Source organism: Hippopotamus amphibius, chromosome 1 (genome assembly GCF_030028045.1).
Source record: "Hippopotamus amphibius kiboko isolate mHipAmp2 chromosome 1, mHipAmp2.hap2, whole genome shotgun sequence".
In the NCBI taxonomy this organism is placed as follows: domain Eukaryota; kingdom Metazoa; phylum Chordata; class Mammalia; order Artiodactyla; family Hippopotamidae; genus Hippopotamus; species Hippopotamus amphibius.
The window spans coordinates 84,993,685-85,018,113 of NC_080186.1; positions in this window are offsets into that span (position 1 = coordinate 84,993,685).

Consider the following 24,429-nt stretch of genomic DNA (forward strand, 5'->3'; position numbering starts at 1 on the left):
GTAAAGGTAGTAAATCTACCAGGTTCAAAGCTATTAGGAAAGTTAAAAGACAAAAGTAATAAGATCATCTATATCTGCAATAAGTAGTTAAAGGATACACAAAACAAGAAGATGTGAAGTATGATGTCAAAAAGTAATCATGGGGGAAGGAGAGTAAAAACGCAGGGCTGTTAAAAATGTATTTGAAATTAAGAGATTAGTAACTTAAAACAATCATATATATATATGATATATAAAAGAAACACACATAAAAGAGAAAGGAATCCAAACTCAACACTAAAGATAGTGATCAAATCACAAGGAAAGAGAACAAGAGAAGAAGAAATGAACAAAAAAGAGCTACAAAAACAACCCCAAACCAATTAACAAAATGGCAATAACAACACACATATCAATAACTATGTTAAATGTAAGTGGACTAAATGCACATATCAAAAGACAGAGTGGCTGAACAGATACAAAACCAAAACAGTATATATGCTGCCTACAAGAGACTTACTTCAGATCTACAGACACATGCAGACTAAAAGTGAGAGGGTGGAAAAAGCTATTCCATGCAAATGGAAATGAAAAGAAAGCTGGCATACCAATACTTAGATAAAATAGACTGTAAAATAAAGACCATTACAAGAGACAAAGAAGCACACTACATAATGATTGAAAGACCAATCCAAGAAGAAGATATAACAATCATAAATATATACATATGCAGCATAGGAGCACCTAAAATATAGAAAGCAAATATTAACAGACATAAAGGGAAAAATTGATAATAACATTATAATAGTAGGGAATTTAACACCCCACTTATATCAATGGACAGATCATCCAGACAGAAAATCAATAGGAAACATAGGCCTTAAATGACACATTAAATCAAATGAACTTAACATATATATATATATAGAACGTTCTATCCAGAAGCAGCAGAATACACATTATTTTCAAGTTCACATGGAACATTCTCCAGGATAGATCACATGCTATGCCACAGAACAAACCTCAGTGAATTTAAGAAAACTGAAATTGTATCAAGGATCTTTTTCAACCACAGCACTATGAGACTAGAAATCAATTAGAAGAAAGAAAAACTTCAAAAAACACAAACACATAGACATTAAACAATATGCTACGAAACAACTGATGGATCACTGAAGGAATCAAAGAAGAAATAAAAAAATATGCGGAGCAAATGAAACAAAAAACACAATCATCCAAAATCTATGAGATGCAACAAAAGCAGTTCTAAGAGGGAAGTTTATGGTGATACAAGCCTATCTCAGGAAATAAGAAAAAACTTAAATAAACAACCTAATTTTACACCTAACAGAATTAGAAAAAGAACAAACAAATTGCAAAGTTAGTAGAAGGAAAGAAATCATAAAGACCAGAGCATAAATAAATGAAATAGAGACAAGAAAGAAAGAAAGACAGACAGACAGACAGACAGACATGATCAATAAAACTAAGAGCTGGTTCTTTGAAAAGGCAAACAAAACAAAATTGATAAACCTTTAGAGAGAATCATCAAAGGCGGGGGGGGCAAATCAGTATAATCAGAAATGAAAAAGGAGAAGTTACAACCAATATGACAGAAATATAAAGGATCACAGAGATTACTATGAACAGCTATATGCCAATAGAATGGATAACCTAGAAGAAATGGACAAATTCTTAGAAATGTGCCATCTCCCAAGACTGAACTAGTAAGAAACAGAAAATATGAACAGATCAATTACCAGTAATTAAATTGAATTGGTAATTTAAAAAAAACCTCAAAAACAAAAGTTGAGGACAGATGGCTTTACAGTTGAATTCTACCAAACATTTAGAGAAGAGTTAACCCCTATCCTTCTGAAACTATTCCAAAAACTTGCAGAGGAAGGATTGCTTTTAAACTCATTCTATGAGACCAGCATCACCCTCATATCTAAACCAGATACAATATGACCCCAAAAAGAAAATTACAGGTCAATATCACTGATGAACGTAAATGCAAAAAGCCTCAAAAATATTAGAAAACCAAATACAACAGTATATAAAAAGGATCATACACCTTGATTAAGTGGGATTTATCCCAGGGTTGCAAGATGGTTCAATATCTGTAAATCAATGTGATACATCACATTAACAAACTGGAGAATAAAGATAATATAATCATCTCAACAGTTGCAAAAATCTTTTGATAAAATTCAACATTCATTTATCATAAAAACTCTCCACAAAGTGGGTATAGAGGGAATATACCTCAACATAATAAAGGCCATATATGGTAAGCCCATATCTAATATCATACTCAATGGTGAAAAGCTGAAAGTATATCCTCTAAGATTAGGAACAAGACAAGGATGCCCACTCTCACCACTTTTATTCAACATAGTATCCTAGTCCTAACCACAGCAATTAGACAAGAAAAATAAATAAAAGGAATCAAAATTGGAAAGGAAGAAGTAAAACTGTCAATGTTTGCAGATGACATGATCTTATACAGAGAAAATCTTAAAGATACCACTAAAAAACTACTATAGCTCATCAATTAATTTGGTAAAGTTGCAGGATACAAAGTTAACACAAAGAGGACTTCCCCAGTGGCACAGGGGTTAAGAATCCACCTGCCAATACAGGGGACACAAGTTCAAGCCCTGGTCTGGGAAGATCCATGTGCTGTGGAGCAACTAAGCCCATGTGCCACAACTACTGAGCCTGAGCTCTAGAGCTTGCAAGTCACAACTACTGAGCACATGTGCTGGAACTACTGAAGCCCATGAACCTAGAGCCCATGCTCCACAACAAGAGAAGCCACCACAATGAGAAGTCCACATACTGCAATGAAGAGTAGCCCCTGTTTGCTGCAACTAGAGAAAGCCCACATGCAGCAAAGAAGACCTAACTCAGCAAATAAATAAAAAATAAATAAAAATTAATACAAGGAAATCTATTGCATTTCTATACACTAAGTATAAGCTACCAGAAAGAAAAGAAACTATCCCACTTACCATCACATCAAAAAGAATAAAATACCTAGGAGTAAATCTAACAAAGGAGGTAAATATGTGTACTTGGAAAACTGCAAGATGCTGATGAAGGAAACTGAAGACACAAACAGTTGGAAAGACATACCATGTTCATGGATTGGAAGAATTAATATTGTTTAAATGACCCAAGGCAATCTACAGATTCAATGCAATCCTTATCAAAATACCAATGACATTTTTCACAGAAATAAGACAAATAATTCTAAAATTTTATGGAAACACAAAAGATCCCAATTAGCCAAAGCAATCTTGAGAAAGAAAAACAGAGCTGGAGGTATCATGCTCCCAGATTTCAGACTATACTACAAAGCTACAATCATCAAAACAAAATAGAGAACAGAATAAAACAGAATACAGAGCCCAGAAATAAAGCCACATAGTTATGGCCAATTAATCTACAACAAAGATGGCATGAATATACAATGGGGGAAAGACAGTCTCTTCAATAATTGGTGTTGGGATATTGGATCGCTATATGTAAAAAAAAAATTAGAACATTTTCTCACACCATATATGAAAATAAACTCAAAATTTACTGAAGACCTAACTGTAAGATCAGAAACCATAAAAATCCTAGAAGAAAACATAGGCATAACACTCATTGACATAAATTGTAGCAATATATTTTTAGATCTGTCTCAAGATAAAGGAAACAAATGCAAAAATAAACAAATGGAATCTAATTAAACTTAAAAGCTTTTTGTACAGCAAAGAAAACTATTGACAAAAATGAAAAACAACAGCCTACTGAATGGGAGAAAATATTTATAATTGACATGACCAATAAAGGTTAATACCCAAAATATATTTAACAGCTCATACAACTCAATTAAAAACAAACAAACAAACAACCCAATTTAAAAATGAGTAGAAGGCCTGAATAGATATTTTTCCAAAGAAGAAATACAGATGGCCTAATAGCCACATGAAAAGATGCTCAATAATGAGAATTTTTAGAGAAATGCAAACCAAAACCATAATGAGATATCACCTCATACCATTCAAAATGGCTATCACCAAAAAGACATAAATAGGACGCAGATGCAGAGAATGGACTGGAGAACTCGAGGTTTGGGGGGGGCAGGGGGTGAAGGGGAAGCTGATACGAAGCAAAAGAGTAGCACAGACATATATATACTACCAACTGTAAAATAGATAGCCAGTGGGAAGTTGTTATATAATGAAGGGAGTTCAACTAGAGGATGGAAGATGCCTTAGAGGACTGGGAGGGGGAGGATGGGGGGGACTCGAGGGAGGGGGGGGGAGTCGAAGGAGGGAGGGAATATGGGAATATGTGTATAAAAACAGATGATTGAACTTGGTGTACCCCCCAAAAAATAATAAATTAATAAAAAAAAGACATAAATAATAAATGTTGGCAAGGATATGGAAAAAAGGAAACCTTGTACACTGTTGGTGGGAATATAAATTGATGCAAACACTATGGAAAAAGTTATGGAGCCTTGCCAGAAAACTAAAAATAGAACTACCATGTAGTCTAGCAATTCCACACCTGGGTATATATACACAAAAAAAAGAAAACACTAATTCAAAAGATACATGCACCCTAATGCTCACAGCAGCATTATTTACAATAGCTAAGATATGGAAACAACCTAAGTGTCCATAAACAGGTAAATGTTTAAAGAAGATGTGGGATGTGTGTATGTATTGGGTTGGCCAAAAAGTTCATTCTGGTTTTCCCATAAGTAGTATTCCATTGCGTGTGTGTGTGTGTATGTGTATATACACACACACAATGGAATACTACTCAGCTATAAAAAAGAATGAAATTTTGCCATTTGTACCAATACAGATGGACCTAGAGGGTATTATGCTAAAGTGAAATAAGTCAGACAAAAACAAATATTGTTTGTTATCACTTACACTTGGAATGTAAAAAATAAAACAAACAAATGGATATAACAAAACATAAACAGACTCACAGATATACAGAACAAACTAGTGGTTACTGGTGGAGAGACAGAATGAGGGAGGGGCAAGAAAAGGTGAGGGATTAAGAAGTACAAATTGCTACATATAAAATAAATAAGCTACAAGGACATATTATACAACACAGGGAATATAGCCAATATTTTATAATAATTTTAAATGAAGTATAATCTATAAAAATTTTGAATTATTATGTTCTACATCTAAAATTAATGTAATATTGTAAATCAACTATAACTCAATAAAAATAAATTATAATAAAAAGAGAAATAAAAAAAGGCATAGAATGGCTGAGTGGATAAAAAAAAATAAGATCCAGTGACATGTTTCTTTTAGCCTTAAAACACACACAGAAGGGAAGGAGTGGAGAAAGGTATTTCAAGCAAATGGAAACCAAAAAAAGCAGAGGTAGCTATACTTATATCAGACAAAATACACTTTAAACTAAAAATGGTAAAAAGATACAAAGAAGGTTATTGTATAATGATAAATGGGTCAATCCAGCAAGAAGATACAACAATTGTAAATATTTATGTACCCAACATCAGAGCACCTAAAAAAATATATATATAAAGCAAAAACTAACAGTGCTAAAAGGAGAAATAAATAGCAATACAATAACAGTTGGGGACTTTAATACCCCATTCTCAATAATGGGCAGATCATGCATACAGAGACTCAATAAGGAAGTAGCAGATTTGAACAACACTATAGACTAAATGTACCTAATCAACATTTATCAAGCATTCTATCCAACAGCAGCATAATACACATTCTTCTCAAGTTCACATGGAAACTTTTCTAGGATAGAGACTATGTTAGGCCACAAAACAAGTCTTAGCAAATTCAAGAAGACTGGAACCGTACCAAGTATCTTCTTTGATCACAACTGTATAAAACTAAAAAATCAGTAACAGGAGGGAAACTGAAAAATTCACAAATACATGGAAATCAAACAACAATCTCCTCAACAACTAATGGATCAAAGAGGAAATTAAAGGAGAAATTTTTAAAAGTATTTTAAGGTAAACATAAATGGAGACACAACATACCAACATACAGGATGCAGCAAAAGCATTTCTAAGAAGGAAGTTCATATCAAAAAGCACCTACATTAAGAAACAAGAACGACCTCAAATAAACAGCCTAACTCTACACTTTACAGAACTTGAAGAAGAAGAAAGAATCGAGCCCAAAATTAGTGGAAAGAAAGAAATAATATAGACTAGAACAGAAATAAAGAAAGAATAGGAAAACAATAGAAAAGATTAACCAAATTAAGAGTCGGTTCTTTAAAAAGATAAATAAAATTGTCAAACCTTTATCGATTTACCATGGAAGAAAGGGAGGAGACCCGAATCAACAAAGTTATAAATGAAAAAGGAGACGTTACACATGATACCATAGAAATACAAAGGATCATAAGAGGCTATCAGAACGCCAACAAACTGGACAATTCAGAAGAAATGGAAAATTCTTAAAAGTATATATATAACTTACTAAGACTGAATCAGGAAGAAATAGATACTCTGAACAAATGAAATACTAGTAACAAATTGAATCAGCAATAAAAAAAATCTCCCAACCAAAGAAGCCCAGGGCCATTTGGCTTCACTGGTGAATTTTACCAAACATTTAAAGAAGAATTAATGCCAGTTCTTCTCAAACTCTTTCAAAAAATTCAAGAGGAAGGAAATATTTGTAGAAACTCTTTTCACAAGGCCAGCATTACCCTGATGCCAAACCCTGAAAAAGACATCAAGAAAAGAAAACTACAGGCCAATATCCCAGATGAATATAGATGCAACAATTCTCAATAAAATACAGCAAATCAAGTTCAGGACCACATTAATAAGGATCATTCACCATGATCAAGTGGGATTTATCCCTGGGATGCTAGGATGCTTCTATATATGCAAATCAATTAATGTGATACATCACATTAATAGAATAAAAGAAAAAAATCATATCATCACCTCAATAGATGCAAAAAAGCATTTGACAAAATTCAACATCAGTCTGTGATAAAAACTCTTAACAAATTAGGTATTGAAGGAATGTATATCAACATAATAAAGGCCATATATGACAGGCCCACAGCTAACATCATACAAAAGTAAAGTTTGAAAGCTTTTCCTCTAAGACCAGGAACAAGACAAGTATATGCACACTTACCACTCCTTTTCAAAATAGTACTGGAGGTCCTAGCTAAAACAATGAGGTGAGAAAAAGAAATAAAAGGCATCAGAATTGAAAAGGAAGTAAAATTGCCTCTATTTGCAGATTAAATAATTTTTTGTATAGAAAATTCTAAATATGCCACCAAAAACCACTTGGATCTAATAAACTCATTCAGTCAAGTTGCAGGAAAGAAAATTAATATATGAACAATCAGTAGAATTTCTTTATACTAACAATGAAAGATCTTAAAAAGAAATAAAACAATCACATTTACAATAGCATCAAAAGCAATAAGAAAACTTAGAAATAAATAAAACCAAGGAGTTAAGAGACCTCTACTCTGAAAACTACATGACAGTGATGAAAGAAAACACAAATAAATGGAAAAGTATCACATGTTTATGGGCTGAAAGAATTAATTTTTTTCGTATGTCAATACTACCAAAAGCCATCTATGTATTCAATGCAATTTCTGTCAAGATTCCAGTGGCAATTTTTACAGAAGTAGAAAAAATGATCCTAAAATTTACATGGAACCCAAAAAGACTCTGAATAACCAAAGCAATCCTAAGGAAGAAGAGCAAAAACATCATAAGGAAGGACAACAAAAGACATACACTTCCTGATTTCAAACTGTTTTATAAACATATATTAATCATAACAGTATGGTTCTGGCATTAAAACAGACACATAGGCCAATGGAACTAATTCAAGAGCCCAGAGATCAATCCAAGCATATACTGTCAACTAATATTTGACAAAGGAACCAAGAGATGGAGAAAAGACAGTCTCTTCAATAATTGGTTCTGGGAATATTGGATATCCACTGTAATAGAATGATACTAGGCTCCTATCCTACTCATCTCACAAAAAATAACTAAAAAAAGGAATAAAAACTTAAATGTAAGACCAGAAACCATTAAACACCTAGAAAAAAAAAAACAGGAAAAAAACTCCTTGACGTGTCTTGGGGATGATTTTTTTGGATATGACACTTAAAACATAAGCAACAAAATCAAAAATAAATAAGTGGGACTACATCAAACTAAAAAGCTTCTGCACAGCAAAAGAAACAGTCAGTGAAATGAAAAGACAACCTATGGATTGGGAAAAAATGTTTGCAAGCCAAGTATTCAATAAGGAGTCAATATCTAAAATATACAGGAAAGACACAACTCAATATCAAAAAAACAAATAATCCAATTAAAAAATGGGCAAAGGACCTGAATAGACATTTTTCCAAAGAAGATATACAAATGGCCAACAGATGCATGAAAAGATGCTCAATATCATTAAATATTAGGGAAATGCAAATCAAAACCACAGCAAAATATGTGGTTATTTTAGAATGGCTAACGTAAAAGAGATAATATACAATAAATGCTGACAAGAATATGGAGAAAAGGAAACCCATATATACTATTGGCGGGACTGTAATTTGGTACAGCCGTTATAGAAAACAGTATGCAATTTCCTCAAATATTAAAACTAGCAGTACACATATTCAGCAATCCCACTCCTGGGAACATATTCAGAGGAAATTAAATCAGTATGTTGAAGAGATATTTGTACCCTATGTTCATAACAGCATTATTTACAATAGCCAAGATATGGAAACAACCAAAGTGTCCATTGACAGATGAATGGATAAAGAAGTTGTGGTATGTGTGTGAGTGTGTGTGTGTGTGTGTGTGTGTGTGTGTGTGTGTGTGTATATATATATATATAAAATGGAATATTATTCAGCCATAAAAAGTAAGAAAATCCTGCCATTTGTTACAACATGGATAGATTTTGAGGGCATTATATTGAGATAAGTCAAACAGAAAAAGATAAATACTCTATGATTTCACTTATATCGGAAATTTAAAATAAACCAAACTCATAGAAAAAGTGATCAGATTTGTGGTTATCAAGGACAGGGAGCAGTGTGAGGGGACATTGGATAAAGGTGGTAAAAAGGTACAAATTTCAGTTACAAGAGAAACAAGTACTGAGAATGTAACGTACAACATGATGGCTATTCCTAACACTGCTTTATGATACATATGAAAGTTAAGAGAGTAAATCCTAAGAGTTCTTATCACAAGAAAAATATTTTTTCTTTCTTTTAATTTTGTATCTATATGAGATGATAGATATTAACTAAACTTGTCATTTCATGATATATGTAGGACATATGCTGTGTATCTTAAACTTATATAGTACTGTGTGTCAATTATATGTTAATAAAACAAGAAAACAAGAAAAAGAAAGGTGAAAAAAAAGGTCTTATTCAAGATCCTTCAGCTAAGAGGAAGTAGAGATAAGACTTTACTCGAATCTTTTATTTTTTTTCTGTGATGTGACAATGCCTTTTTTAGAGGAAAAATTTTACTCTGGGCCATCCTGGTTGAGTTGCATTGAATGGAGTAAATGTCACAAAAGCTTTTTCACACTCTTCTCCTGGGATCCCTGGACTTCCTTCAGGAAATTTCAGGGACCAGTGGGAGAGGATGAGCTGGAGAGCCTTCAAGCATTCCCAATGATCAGGGAAGATCTAGTTTCAGCTCTTTAATACTTGCATTTTTATGAAATAATATTTTAGATACAATATTCTCCAGTTTAAAAACCACTGCTAAAACAAACCAGAAAAAAAAAAAAAAAAGCCCAGAATGAAAAAATCCCCTGGTTCTATTCCAAACCTCAGACAAGGTAAATAATTTTCCACAAATCACACAGCTCATAGATGCATAGAACCAGCAAAGCCATAACCCAGTTCTCCCAAGTCGCATCCCAGGGCTCTTTCTACCATCATGATAAATGCTACCTTCCTGAAGAAAAAAGTCATTTAAAAGCCCATTACAAAAATGATAAACTGGGAACCAGAAACAAAATCTTAAGAAAAAAAGTAGGCCAAATGTTGTATTGAGGTCTGAGAAGGCCATTTTTTGCCTACTCAGGCACTGATTCAATTTTTCATTTTGGCATGATTTGAGCTTTCTTCTTTCTTATGTCCAGGTACAACTCTTTCAGGAAATTCACTATGGACAATTATCTACTTGGGGAAATAAATGAGACTCTTTTTAATGGTGTTCATTGCCCTGCTTTGAAGAACGATAAATCAGAACTTGCTCTCAAAACACCTTACCAAAAGTGAAAAATAGATTTTAATATTCACACACAGTGCTGTGTAAATGAAAAATAAAACATACACATGATAAGCATGGAAAATATAAATAATCAAAATGTCAGTAACAATATAATGTAATAAACACTAAATTTACCAGAATACTCAGGTAATGGAATGGGCAGGTGAATAAAGTTTTCTAGTGAACTTAAGCAAAAAATGATTGTTTTAGTCCTCACAAATTTTTTAATGCAATTTTATTTACTCTTAAAAAATAGTTATAATACTCTTAATATAGGTTTTTTGATAATTTAGAATATTATGGTGTTTCTGGACCATCATTCTGGATATGAATTCTCATTGAGTTCTATAAGGTGAAGGAAACTGGGTTTAAGGAAGCTTACTCCCAAAGGCTTACTTTGAAAATTAGTAAAATTTTCTCTTTAAGAATTTCAGTGACTTCTCTTTCTAGCCATAACAAAATAACTAGTATTTGAAATGCTTGCCCACTGTAAACAACTATAACACTGAACAAAATATGCTGAACAACAGTTTTCAGACATTGGATAACAGGTATAGCAGGATTGCGCCCTTGAGAAAAGGAAAACAGATGAGACTATCCCTACAATTGTCTTGGATTTCTGCCTAGTTATTCTTTCCATATCATGACAAAAGGAAGGTGAACTCAAACAGAACACAGAGATATCACTGAGTTATGGAGTCAGAGATTAGAGCTCGGGGAGGCTGAAGCAGTTAGAATTTGTGGGGCAGCATACAGGAGAGGGTTATCCAGGGTAAGAAGTTCCAGAAGTCTGCATAGGAATCCACTTGCCTTTACTTGACTAATAAAGTGCATGTCATATGATATAATTCTGCAAGAATAAGCAAAGAACTACAGGCGCTATAAAACAAATAATTCTCAGACCTCAGACAAGGCTGAGAAATGTTCAACCTCTGAATAACTTAGTACACAGGTCTCTTTGAACACCTGAAACATTCAGTAGTGAACCCAGAAAGACTGAGATAGGAAGGAAGGGGGCAGGGCACAACCATTAAAAGAATGATACAACCATTAAGAAGAACAGGACACCACAAAAACCAGTTAGAACCTACCAGGCCCAAGACAGCAGAAGATTCGACTTCCAGTTGACCTTGAGTCTCATTATATGCTCATTGTAATATATTAGCATATGCTATATGACACACCTATAGGTGCCAGGACAGTTCCCAGGCTAACTATAAAAGGCCAAAAAAGTGGGTAGTACCCCAAATCCTGGAAATCCCCATCCCTTCTCCAAGATAGTTAGAATATTCCTCCTACTCGTTAGACTATGAAATTACCCAGCCCATAAAAACTAACCACCCCTGCACCCCACCACCTCTCACCTTCTGAGATGGCCTGCACTCTGTCTATGGAGTGTGTATCTTCCTGAATAAATCTGCTTTCACTTTACTTTGGCTCACTCTTTAATTCTTTCCTTGGCAGTCCATGCCAGGGACTCACCTGACACCTAGGACATGACCATCCTCTCACATCCCATTTATCCTGCAACAGGGTCATTCCTTAAAAGCAGAACTAAATCCCCTAGAGTAAAGGCTGCTCTAGACATGCCCTAACAAAACTTAAAAACAAGCTTCAAAAGGAACAAGCTGATGAATATAACTGAACTGCCCATAAAACACTCAATTAAACTCTTAAACAGAAGAAAACAAAAAAGGAAAACATATGCAAGAAAGTATCTGTTCCAATGTCCAGCTTTCAATCTAAGTTTACTTGCCATACAAAGAAGCAAAAAAATATGACCCATAAGCAGAAGAAAAATCAGTGATCTGAAACAGATACAGAAGTGACAAAGACATTGTTATTAGTAAACAACTTAAAAATAGCTAGTATTAATATGTTCATGGATTTAAGGGAAGGCTGTAAACATAATGACAGAAATGGAGGATTTAAAAACAGGAAATTCTAGAGATCAAAAATAAATTTGTCTTTGTTGAAAAATTCATTGAATGAGCATACCAAAAAATTAAGTATTGTAGAAGAAAATGTCTGTGAATGTGAAAATATAGCAATAGAAACTATTCAAACTTGAGCATTCAGAGAAAAAAAAAAAGACTGAAAAATCTGAACAGAGCCTAATGATCTCTGGGACAACATGAAGACATCTAACATATATGAAGTTGAATATCAAAAAGGGGGTAGGATATGCAGAAAAAATTAAGTAATGATCCCAAATTTTACAAATATGGTGAAAACTATAAATGTATACATCGAAGAAGCTCCAGTGAATTCCAAGCAAGATAATTATAAAGTATACACACCAGGACATGATAAAATAACTAAAAAACAATAACAAAAATATTTTAAAAAGACAAATATACAGTGGAACAAAGTTCCATATTCTATTAATGACTGCTGGCTTCTCATTAGAAATAATGCAGATTGGAAGACAATACAATGAAAGTTCTGAAAGAAAAACCCCTGAGAACCTAGAATTCTACTTACAGCAAAAGTATCCATTAGAAATGAAGGTGAGATAAAAATATTTCAGATAAACAAAATCTGAGAGAATTTAATTGCCAGCTGTTCTAAACTATGAAACTATGTTAAGTCTTTAAGGAGGAGAAAAGATAATATAAAATGGGAAATTGGATCTAAAAAAAAGAAATTAAGAGCCTTGGAAATTGTGAATATTTGAGGTAACAAAAATAATATTTTTCTTGTTCTTTAATTTAAAAATGGACTATTTAGACTAATAATATTTTGTGAGATTTTATAGCATATATAAAAGTAAAATGTGTGATAATAGCGCAAAGAATTGGAACCCTTGTACATTGTGAGTGTGAAGGTAAAATGGTACAACAATGACACCTTATAAACATACTCTTACCATGTAACTCAAAAATTTTGCTCCTCATTATTTACTCAAGAGAAATGAAACATGTACCTTACAATGACTTTAACACAGATGTTCATAGATGCCATCTTCATTCATAGTGGCCACACACTGGAACTGAACCAAAGGTGTATAAACTGGTGAGTGATGAACAAACTGTGTTTTATTCATCCAATAGAACACTACTCAGAGCTAAAGGAATGAACTGCTGATGCATGCAACAACATGGGTGAATCTCTAAAATACTATGCTGAGTAAAATAAGCTAGAAGGGAAAAGTACATACTCCAAATTTTATTTGTATGTTATTTTGGAATAGGCAAAACTAATATATCAAATGTTGTGTGAGGTCAGAGTTGGTAGAACGTTACTTGCAAATGGAATGTGGAAGAACTTTTGGGGTGATGAAAATACTATACATCTTTTTTTTTTTTTAATACTATACATCTTGATTGTTGTAGTGGTTAAATGGGTTATTAAGTTGTCAGAACTCATTTAATCGTGTAGTTGCAATGCGTTCCTTTTATAGCATGCAAATTATAAAACCAATATTTTAAAATGAAACTAACAATGGAAGACAAATGTTTCTATTTAATGAACAATTTTCTTTAGAACAAGTTAATATATAGTAATTGATACAAGAGATTTACATTTAGGTTAAATGAGAAGCTCTGTGTTCCTTCAGTATTCCTGTCTTTTTCATTAATGAATTTAATGTCTAAAATAACCCACATTTTGACCTGGTTGTATGCCTCTGATTTTCTCATTTGATGGATGATTTTCTGATTAATAAAGTCATACTTAAATCAAAGCAAACTAGAAAATTAATTATTCCATTTTCCTTCCTTGAGTGACAATGATTTCATTCATTCATTCACTCTGAATATTTTGAATAAGATAGCACAATATAGGCTGTGGAATCAGTAAATTTGGCCTCCAATCCTGGCTAATTTTAGTTGCATGGCTTCAGGCACCTCAATCTTTTTTTGTTTTGTTTTGTTTTGTTACAGACTATGTAGTCAATAAATAGCAATATTAATACGTCATAAAGAAAAATCACAGTCCCTTTCTTTAAGAAACTTGCACTTGGTGAAGAGACAGGTAAACAAGTAATTGTGACATACGTTTGTCATTGGCAGGATGGAGTAATGTACATGTGCAGGAGGTCCAGTGAAGGGCCACTTCAGTGTGCTGAAGCTAATTGGAGAAAGTGTCAGAGAAGAAGTTCATATTTGGATTCAGCATTGAAGAACTATTAGGAATTTACCTAGTTGGCCAGCAGGCAGGAGCCATTTAAGGTATAGTAAACCCAAGCGCAAATGTAACAAGGCTTATGAAAGGTAGTATTTTTAAAAAATATTGTAGGGGTATAACATTTAAGGGTTGTGGGTTGGAGCCAGGGAAATGAAGCAGGACAAGTAAATACCCACCAGCTCACGGAAGGCATTGCATCCCATCTGTTTGAGAACTCTATCAGATTGGGTGCTGATTAACGGCATTTTTGTCTTGTTTAGCTGGATGTAGAGATCACTGAACAGGAGTTGCAATGCTTACCAACACACTAGAATGTGTTTCCTCTGTGTAAATCTAACAGTGCTGGTAAAGAGTTTCTGCTACATTGTTTAATGTTATAGTTTAAAAAGTTCTTGCTGTGATTTATGTCAAAGAGTGTCCTTCCTATGTTTTCCTCTAAGAGTTTTTATAGTGTCTGGCCTTACATTTAGGTCTTTAATCCATTTTGAGTTTATTTTTGTGTATGGTGTTAGGGAGTATTCTAATTTCATTCTTTTACATGTAGCTGTCCAGTTTTCCCAGCACCACTTATTAAAGAGACTGTCTTTTCCCCATTGTATATCCTTGCCTCCTTTGTCACAGATTAGTTGACCATAGGTTCATGGGCTTTCTATCTTGTTCCATTGATCTATATTTCCGTTTTTGTGCCAGTAACATACTGTCTTGATTACTGTAGCTTTGTAGTATAGTCTGAAGCCAGGAAATCTGATTCCTCCAGTTTCTTTTTTTCTCTCTCAAGATTGCTTTGGCTATTTGGGGTCTTTTGTGTCTCCACACAAATTTTAGGATTTTTCATTCTAGTTCTGTAAGAAATGCCATTGGTAATTTGATAGGGATTGAATTGAATCTGTAGATTGCTTTGGGTAGTAATTTTCACAATTTTGATTCTTCCAATCTGAGAACAGGGTATATCTCTCTATTTGTGTCATCTTTGATTTCTGTCATCAGTGTCTTATAGTTTTCTGAGTACAGGTCTTTTACCTCCTTAGTTAGGTTTATTCCCAGGTACTTTATACTTTTTGTTGCAATGGTGAATGGAACTGTTCCCTTAATTTCTCTTCCTGATCTTTCATCGTTAGTGTATAGGAATGCAAGAGATTTCTGTGTGTTAATTCTGAATCCTGCAACTTTATCAAATTCATTGATTAGCTCAAGTAGTTTTCTGGTGGCATCTTTAGGGTTTTCTATGTATAGTATCATGTCATCTGCAAACAGTGACAGTTTTACTTCTTTTCCAACTTGGATTCCTTTTACTTCTTTTTCTTCTCTGACCACTGTGGCAAGGACTTCCAAAACTATGTTGAATAGTAGTGGAAGAGTGTACATCCTTGTCTTGTTTCTGATCTCAGAGGGAATGCTTCTAGCTTTTCACCATTGAGAATGATGTTTGCTGTGGATTTGTCATATATGGCCTTTATTATGTTGAAGTAGGTTCACTCTATGCCCTCTTTCTGGAAAGTTTTTATCATAAATGGGTGTTGAATTTTGTTAAAAGCTTTTTCTGCATCTATTGAGATGATCATATGGTTTTTATCCTTCAATTTGTTAATATGGTGTATTACATTGATTGATTTGCATATATTGAAGAATCCCTGCATCCCTGGGATAAATCCCACTTGATCATGATGTATGATCTTTTTAAGGTGTTGTTGGATTCTGTTTGCTAGTATTTTGTTGAGGATTTTTGCATCTAAATTCATCAGTGATATTGGTCTGTAATTTTCTTTTTTTTGTAGTATCTTTGTTTGGTTTTGATATCAGGGTGTGGTGGCCTCATAGAAAGAGTTTGGGAGTGTTCCTCTGCAATTTTTTGGAAGATTTTGAGAAGGTACATATATACAATGGAATATTACTCAGCCATAAAAAGGAACTAAATTTGAACATTTGTAGAGACATGTATGGACCTAGAGACTGTCATACAGAGTGAAGGAGTCAGAAAGAGAAAAACAAATATTGTATATTAACACATATATGCGGAATCTAGAAAACTGGTACAGATCAACTGGTTTGCAAGGCAGAAACAGAGACACAGATGTAGAGAACAAACATATGGACACCAATGGAGGGAAGCAGGGAGGTTGGAGTGGGATGAATTGGGAGATTAGGATTGCCATATATACATTAATGTGTATAAAATAGATGACTAGTAAGAAAAAAGATCAAATTGTACATTTTAAAAGTAAATAAATAAATTAAAAAAATAAAATTATAGTTGTTTTGTTATTTATTTTAGATGGTGTCAATATTTTATCAGCATATCTACTTTTCCTTTAAATGTGTGATTTTTAGAATTTCTATATCAGCTGATTCCATTTTCCTCTCTACTGAGAGTACAGTTCATCATTTTGAAATGATGGTTGATGGAAAATGATGTAATTTCATAAACTGAAATATAATTTATAAATAATTTTTGTATTTAATAAAATGAAGTTCACATTTAAAGTGACTTTAAAGCATTACCTACCTCCAACTTTTTTTCCCAAACATTTTGGAGCTCAGTGGACAAGAAGATTGAATTAAGCCCCTTTAATCTGCTGTCCCAAATTTAAAAAAAAGAAAAAACAGGCTCAAAACACTTTTTTGAGTAGAACTCAGGAGGCTAAGAATTTACTGATTAGGGTTATATCAAGGCAAATAATGTTTATCAATCAAAGTTTAGTTCATAAAATAGAACACTATTGTATTTCAAACAATAAGGGACATAATACAGGGTATTAGAAACAGAAAATTGTTGGAAAAGTTGGAGGAGTGTGAGTCAGGGATTAATGATTAACTCAACTGTTTAAGGATATATCACAAGTGCTGCAATTCATGGGTTAGGAAGATGCTACTGCTCCCCACTGCACTGCCACAACAACTGTCACTCAACCAAGGTAAAACCAATGACCAGACACTAGGAAGCCACTATAACTACCATTGTCTCCATGACCATGATTGCCAGCACTAGCTAACAAGAACTGCTGTCTATTTCTCTTCTACCTTCCAGATCCCATGAGAGCCCATCTAAGTAACAGAAATTAATTTGCATTTATAACTCCAGCTGTAAGAGTGTCTGATGAATGAGGATTGCAGTTTTCTTTCCCCTAGGGGAAAGCTCATGAAAAAGAAAGGAGAGAAATGGATTCCAAGTACCTATTTGACTACTGCCAACATGTCTTTTAACCTTAGAATGGGGTCTCATTCAAATTTTTCCCTATGAGAAAATGTGACAATTTAAAATTACAACAGAACATACTATAAAGAAGCATGGTGTTGATGGTGGATATCCTAAAGAGAACTAGAAAGTAAGCAACTTGAGGACAGGATTAATATTTTATTAATTTAAAAAATTTTCTGTCTGGCATAATACCAGATATAAGATGGACATTCAATACAGTTTACTGAATAAATGAGTTGAATGAAATACATTCTTCCAACACATCTGAGCAGGGTTGCTCATTTACCTGTTAACATTAGAATCTCAACTGCTCTAGTTCAAGTTAATAAATTCATTTTTGCCACTTTCTGCCCAATATGTATGTGTATATGTGTATACATATGTGTGCGTGCATCAGGATTTATCTCCTTAGAATAATCACCTATATAAAGAATTTTCAATTATCATATTCAGGAAATTAAATTCTGATATAGCACTCATCTAATATACAGTCCATATTCAGATTTCACCTTTTGTTAAAAAATCTAAGATCCAATCAATAATCACATAGTGTATTTAGTTGTCACTTCTCTTCAATCTCTTTTAATCCAGAAAGGTTCCCTCATTATTATCTATCTATCTATCTATCTATTTATTTTATTGGCTGTGTTGGGTCTTTTTTGCTGTGCACGGGCTTTCTTTTTTTTTAGTTGCGGTGAATGGGGGCTACTCTTTGTTGTGGTGCACGGACTCCTCACTGCTGTGGCTTCTCTTGTTGTGGAGCTCGAGCTCTAGGTGCATTGGCTTCAGTAGCTGCAGCACATGAGCTCAATAGTTGTGGCTCATGGGCTATAAAGCGCAGGCTCTGTAGTTGTGGCACACAGGCTTAGTTGCTCTGCGGCATGTGGGATCTTCCTGGAGCAGGGATAGAACCCATGTCCCCTGCATTGGCAGGCGGATTCACAACCACTGCGCCACCTAGGAAGCCCTTTATCTGTCTATCTATCTATCTATTTATTTATTTTAAGAAAGTTTACTGAAATACAGTTAGCAGACAATAAACAGCATATATTTAGAGTGTACAATTTGGTATCCCAATCTCCCAATTCATCCCCCCCAACCTTCCCCACTTTCCCCAAACTTCCATATGTTTGTTCTCTACATCTGTGTCTCTATTTCTGCCTTGCATTTCCTCTTTCATAGCTGTTAGCATTTGCCTTATGTATTGAGGTGCTCCTATATTGGGTGCATATATATTTATAATTGTTATCTCCTCTTCTTGGATGGATCCCTTGATCTTTATGTAATGTCCTTTCTTGTCTCTTGTAACATTTTTTATTTTAAAGTCTATTTTATCTGTTATGAGTATCGCTACTCCAGTTTTCTTTTGATTTCCATTTGCATGGAATATCTTTTTCCATCCCCTCACTTTCCATCTGTATGTGTCCCTAGGTCTGAAGTGGGTCTCTTGGAGACAGCATATATATGGGTCTTGTTTTTGTATCCATTCAGCCAGTCTGTGTCTTTTGGTTGGTGCATTTAGTCCATTTACCTTCAAGGTAATTATCGATATGTATGTTCCTATTACCATTTTCTTAATTGTTTTGTTTTTGTCTTTGTAGATCCTTTTATTCTCTTATGTTTCCCACTTAGAGAAGTTCCTTTAGCATTTGTTGTAGGGCTGGTTTGGTGGTGCTGAATTTTCTTATCTGTTGCTTGTCTGTAAAGCTTTTGACTTCTCCATCGAATCTGAATGAGATCCTTGCTGAGTAGAGTATTCTTGGTTGTAGGTTCTTCCCTTTCACCACTTGAAATATATATAATGCCACTCCCTTCTGGCTTGCAGAGTTTCTGCTGAGAAATCAGCTATTAACCTTATGGGAGTTCCCTTGTATGTTATTTGTCATTTTTCCCTTGTTGCTTTTAAAAACTTTGTCTTTAGTTTTTGTCAGTTTAACTACTATATGTCTTGGCATATTTCTCCTTGGGTTTATCCTGCCTGGAACTCTCTGTGCTTCCTGCACTTGGGGAGCTATTTCCTTTCCCATGTTAAGGAAGTTTTCAACTATAATCTCTTCCAGTATTTTCTCAGGTCCTTTCTCTCTCTCTTCTCCTTCTGGGACCCCTATAATGTGAATGTTGGTGCGTTTAACATTGTCCCAGAGGTCTCTTAGGCTGTCTTCAGTTCTTTTCATTCTTTTTTCTTTATTCTTTTCTGCATCAGTGATGATCACCATTCTGTCTTCCAGGTCACTTATTCGCCCTTCTGCCTCAGTTAATCTGCTATTGGTTCCTTCTGGTATATTTTTCATTTCAGTTATTGTGTTGCATTTCTCTGTTTGTTTGCTCTTTAATTCTTCTAGGTCTTTGGTAAACTTTTCGATCTTTGCATCCAGTCTTTTTTCAAAGTCCTGGATCATCTTCACCATCATTATTCTGAATGCTTTTTCTGGAAAGGTTCCTGTCTCCTCTTCATTTAGTTGTTTTTCTGGGGTTTTATCCTGTCCCTTCATCTGGTACAAAGTCCTCTGCTTTTTCATTTTCTCTATCTTTCTGTGGCTGTGGTTTTCAGTTCCACAAGATGAAATACTGCTGATACTTTTTGATACTGCTGTCTGCCCTCTTGTGGGGGAAGCTATCTAGGAGGCTTGCGGTTGCTTCCTGATGGGAGGGACTGATCGTGGGTAAGGCTGGGTGGGCAGAGCTCAATAAGACTTTAATCCGATTTGGTGGGCAGAGCTCAGTAAAACTTTAATCTGCTTGTCTGCCAATGGGTGGGACTGTGTTCCCACCTTGTTGGTCGTTTTACCTGAGGCCACCTAGCACTGGAGCTTACAGGCTTTTTGGTGGGGCTAATGGCAGAGTCTGGGAGGGCTCATGCCAATGAGCACTTCCCGGAACCCCTGCCGCCAGTGCCCCTGTCTCCTTGGTGAGCCACAGCTGTCCCCCACCTCTGTAGGCAACCCTCCAACACCAGGAGGTAGGTCTGGTTCAGTCTCCTATGGGGTCACTGCTCCCTCCCTCTGGGTCCTGGTGAGCACACTTTTTTGTGTGCCCTCTCAGAGTGGAGTCTCTTTTTCCCCCAGTCCTTTGTAGGTCCTGCAATCAAATTCCGCTGTCTTTCAAAGTCTGATTCTCTGGGGATTCCTCCTCCCGTTGCTGGACTCCCAGGTTGGGAAGCCTGACATGAGGCTCAGAACCCTCACTTTAGTGGGCGGACTTCTGTGGTATAACTGTTCTCCAGCTTGTGAGTCGCTCACCCAGCATTTATGGGATTTGATTTTAATGTAATTGCGCCCCTCCTACCATCTCATTGCAGCTTCTCCTTTGTCTCTGGATGTGGAATGTCTTTTCTGGTGAGTTCCAGTGTCTTTCTGTCAATGATTGTTCAGCAGTTGCAATTCTGGTGCTCTTGCAAGAGGTAGTAAGCGCACGTCCTCTTATTCCGCCATCTTCTATCTATTTATTTTTATCTTTCAGATATTGGTCCTTCAGTTTGCATTAGTCTGATTGTTTCTTCACAATGAGAGTCATGCTCACATTTGGTTTGAATTTTGCTCAGAAGCCACTATGCAGGTGATGCTGTGTCCTCAGAGCATCACATAGAAAGGTACCTGATGTCAGTTTGTCCCATTATTGGTGATATTATATCTGATCATTTAGTTAATTTATTTATTACTAGTAAATGTATTTTGAGGCTTGCCTGTTGTACTCTCCATGTACAGAATACCTCCTAGCATCTGGGTACTTTATGTGTACAAAGGCATAAGGTTTTAATTACTTCCCAGCAATATCCAGAGGTAAAGGAAGAATTTTCCTCTGTGGCTATATTTTCTAGGGAGCTGTCACCCAGTAATTGTACTAATATAGCTATTATAAACTCAATAGTTAGGAAAGTGAGTAAAGCACAAAACACTACTGGGTCTGAGTATAAACTTCTGGGTAATACAAAGGAAATCATTGCTGTACACAGGCTCTCATGTAGAGATGGCCCTTCCTGGCAGCTTCTTTCTTGACTTTGGATCCTGCTTCTTGCCTCGATATTTAACTTGAAGTGGTGACCTGCACAAACTTTTAAACCCTGGCCAGGAAATAGCCAAGGTCTGTAGCACTTTCTAACATGGGACTTTTCTCTAGCTACTCAGATCATCTTTATCCAGAACTCAGTTTGAATTACTATCTTTTCCTTTGTTTGAACATCTTTGGAAAAATAGAAGCTCTCTTTAAAAGTAGGAAAAAAGATGATTCTTTGAGATTAACCATTAGACATGTAACTCAGAGAATTAGAAACATTTGTGGACACTAGTCCCATCAGAACAGGAAATTTCACTTCGAAGAGAAGGATAGAAATTACTCTGTTTCTCAGAAACTGTACAGATTTTCCTGACTGTGTTTACAGAACAGCTTTGGTTAAAAACACAGTTTTTGAGACCAGCAGACTACATAGCAATTTCTGGCTCTCCATCTTCTACCTGCAAGCCTGAACTTCCTCATCTATAAAATAGAGGTAATATATATTTTCCTCACAGATTATGAGGATTAATTAGACAGTGTCCTTAAAGTGTGAAGAGCACTTCTAACTGTACTTGATGCCAGGCATGTGGATGCCAAGAGTGGATTTTATTAACATAATCACCTTCAATTTAGATAATATTTCACAAGAACATGATGGGGGTATATCCAAACTTTGATAACTCAAGCTTCTCCTATTTGAAGATGTTACTAGTGATGTTTAGCATTATAAAACCCCACGATTTTAGGGGAGCAGAGTGTGATCGTTCAGGGAAAAGAGAGTGAGTTTGGAGTCTGACAATTTTAGGTACAACCTAAACTAAGATGTGTTTAGGCATATTACTTAACTCTCAGCCTCAGTTTATTAATCTCTATAATTTGCAGTTGCTCTGAACTACTGCAGTGGGAGGTAAAGAGGAAAGGCAACTGCTGGGGTTCTGGGCTTTTTTCTCCATGGGGACATAGAACTTCACACCCCCAAGTTTCTTCTTTCTGATCCTTCTGACCCTCAAGTCTCCTGCCATGGGAGAGGATTAGACAGGCTGCTCACCACTTACCTCCCACACCCAGCCCTGTGCCAGCTTTGGAAACAAAATGATTTAAATAGGATAGCATCCAACAATATCTTTATGTCCCAACTGATCTCCTATGAAATTATTGTTTTCCCTCATGACATTTCAAAGTCCGCTTAAAGTATATTGCCTTTCCCAGTGGATAAAGATTAATTCAAGTAGTGTTTATAAGAAGTAGTCAAGAGGAAAATAAGATTTAAAGCTTGTTTCTCTAATTTTCTGGGCTGTGGTCAGCTCCTAGTGGTTCAGTGATCTGATTTTATATATATATATATATATATATATATATATATATATATATATGTATATACATGTACACACACATACATGTACATACAGATACATATACACACATACACACATGCATACATATAGGTACCATTTGTTATTGGTTTTGTGAAAGTTAATATATTACATATATGAATAATATTGCTAGACATTTGAGAGCTTTTGTGCATAGAGAATTATACAAGCAGTTCCCTAAACTCTCTCTTTGGATTTTACAGATGACTTCTATAGATATATATCATCTAAATATTTTTAAGCATTCATATATTGCAAAGGAGTATTCTAGATACTAAGAGGTAAGAAGGACAATGAGACATGGCTTCTCTTCTCAATGAGCTTATAACCCAACTGAAAAAGAAAGCAAACACAGGCAAATGAAATAACTGAAAATGGAATGATAACTGAAAATAAAATCTAAAGACCAAGTAAATAGACTAGACCATATTGCCTAAAAGAACAAAAAAGGAAGGTGAGATAACTTACAAAAAGAGTGATTAAAAAGGCTTTGTGATTAATAAGAGCTAACATTTACTGAAAGCTTATGATATTCTAGGCACTGTTGTTCTAAGTGCTTTACACATTTTATCTCCTATAAACCTTACAATAGCCCTAAGAGGAAGGTGCTATTATTCCCATCTTACAGATGAAGAAACTGAAGCACATGTGAAGCATCTTGATCAAGGTCATGCATCTTGTAAGCAGTGGAACCAGGATGGAAGCCAGTCAGACTGTGCAGCCTATGTGTTCTTAGTTTTTATGCCAAATAGCTCTTGAAGGGGTTGAGTTAAATCCAAACCTTAGAGGCTGAGTAGAGTTGAAATGGAAGACTTTGTGGATAGGTCCGTGAGATCACAGGGGTAGGAAAGTACAAGTTACTTTTCAAAAAAGTGAGTGGTTCCTTTTGGATGCAGTCAAGAGTTCCTATAAGAGTGGAAAATGTAAGACTAAGAAGGGCGAAATTGGGGTCCCCTTGCAAACGGCTTTATAGATCAGGTTTAAGATAAGCTACTTCAACTTCATGATTACCTGGGAGCCACTAAACATTTCTGACATGAATTAAGATTCTTGCCTGTATTTATCCATATCCTTCTTGAGGGATATGGATAAATACAGGGAAACCACAGATCCCATAAAACCTGAACCTTACTCCTTGCATTCTTCCTCTCACTGACTTTCTTCTTGTGCCAGAGACAGACAGGATCATGCCAATGACCTTCATCTTGACCATTCTTGGTCCTTGTCTCCCTGTCCTCCTTTACTTTTCTGTGGCATTCTTTGATATTTGACCATTTCTTCCGTGCTAGAAAATTCTTTGTCCTTGGCTCCTATGCCTGCATAGTTTCTCTTATTTCTGAAGGTGGCTCCATGTGTGTGTGTGTGAGTTTGTGTGCGTGTGTGAGTTTGTGTGTGTGTGAGTTTGTGTGTGTGTGTGTTGCTCTTCATCTTTGCCAAAC